We start from the raw sequence: 1,998 nt of genomic DNA, 5'->3' as shown, positions 1-1,998 counted from the left end.
TCTCTAACCAGGAGAATCACTGTGATGACACTTTAATCGGTGATATGTGACTTATCTGTGCTGCTGATTATCCATTCTACTGATCTCATGCTACTGATTATCTCATGCTGCTGAATCAGAATAAACTTTATTATCATTGCACCGAGATACAACGAGAACATGTACGTACAGTCGTCCGAAAGATGGACGGAGTGCAAAAAGCTGCAACTATGAAAAGTGCCGCCCTCTTATTCTTATTCAGAATAATATTGTGCTTAGATGAGAAAAGGGAAGAAAACATGAGGAGAGACGGTATTAAAAAAAAAAGATCTCTCACGCAGTGTCCTAGACAGGGCATGATTTGAGGCATCAATAAACATACCACAGCAAAGCAACATAAATAGATGTTATACATGTACATATAGGCGGTGAAAACATTGAATTTTAAGAGAAAGTCGTAGCAAAGTCCAGAGCACCCCATCTCAGCCATTGACCAGATTCATTCAATCAACCTTTATTTATACAGGTAAATCCCATTGAGCCTCGAGGACTCATTTACAAGAGAGACCTGATTTCAACAAAGAATGATGACAACAATGGACAACAGCGACAACAACAGACAGTTATAAAAAAGCATAGTTTTTTTTTTTTTTTTTACAAACAAGATGACAAAAAGAGTAAAAAAACAGCTAGATTATAAGGCAAATGTAGAAAATTAAAAATAGGAACATGTCTGCATTGGTCCTTGCCAGGAGTCCAACAGATTTTTAAAGCCACTTAGAGAGGTCAAGGTCGAGAGCTTCAGATCTTTTTGTAAAATATTCCAGGAAACAGGAGCAGAGTAGGAAAAGGTCATTTTGCCAAGTTCAGTCCTCACTGAGGGAACACTGCAGGTAATAATGTCCTGAGAGCGCACGCTGTAGCTGTACTCATGCAGAGACATGTAGGAGGAGATGTATGAAGGCAGCAGACCAAGAAGTGATTTATAGATGAAAATGTACCAGTGAGAGAGTCTGCGTGAAGTTAATGATGTCCAGTTAACCAGTGAATACTGGGTGCAGTGGTGGGTATGGTAGTTACAGCGAGTTATGAATCTTAGAGCACTATGATAGACAGCATCCAACATCTGCAGAGTGCTTGTAGGAGCGTTCATGTAAATAATCCCACCGTACTGGAAAGTGCACCTCCTGGGGACCCCCTTGTTCTGCTGGGGGACTTCAATGCTCATGTGGGCAATGACAATGAGACCTGGAGGGGTGTGGTTGGGAGGAACGGACCCCCCTGATCTGAACCCGAGTGGTGTTCTGTTGTTGGACTTCTGTGCTCGTCATGGATTGTACATAATGAACACCATGTTTAAGCATAAGGGTGTCCATATGTGCTCTTGGCACCAGGACACCCTAGGCCGCAGTTCGATGATCAACTTTGTCATCATCTCATCTGATCTGCAGCCACATGTCTTGGACACTCGTGTGAAGAGAGGGGCGGAGCTGTCCACTGACCACTACCTGGTGGTGAGTTGGCTCCGATGGTGGGGGCGGATGCCGGTCAGACCTGGCAGACCCAAATGTATTGTGAGGGTTTGCTGAGAACCTCTGGCAGAGTCTCCTGTGAGACAGAGCTTTAATTCCCACCTCCGGGATAACTTTGAACATGTTCTGGGGGAGGTGGGGGACATTGAGTCCGAGTGGGCCATGTTCCGTGCCTCTATTGTCGAGGCAGCTTACCAGAGCTGCGGCCACAAAGTTGTCGGTGCCTGTCGCTGCGACAATCCTCGAACCCAGTGGTGGACACCGGCGGTGAGGAATGCTGTCAGGCTGAAAAGGAGTCCTATCAGGCCTTTTTGGCCTGTGGGACCCCAAAGCAGCTGATGGGTACCGGCAGTCCAAGCGACATGCGGCTCTTGTGGTCGATGAGGCAAAAACTCGGGCATGGGAGGAGTTCAGAGAGGCCATGGAGAATGACTTCCGCGCAGCTTTTAGGCGATTCTGGTCCACTATCCGGCGTCTCGGGGGGGGG

The sequence above is a fragment of the Nematolebias whitei genome, chromosome 13 (assembly GCF_014905685.2).
Source record: "Nematolebias whitei isolate Nwh7 chromosome 13, NemWhi1, whole genome shotgun sequence".
Taxonomy (NCBI): Eukaryota; Metazoa; Chordata; class Actinopteri; order Cyprinodontiformes; family Rivulidae; genus Nematolebias; species Nematolebias whitei.
This window is presented reverse-complemented; position numbering follows the sequence as displayed.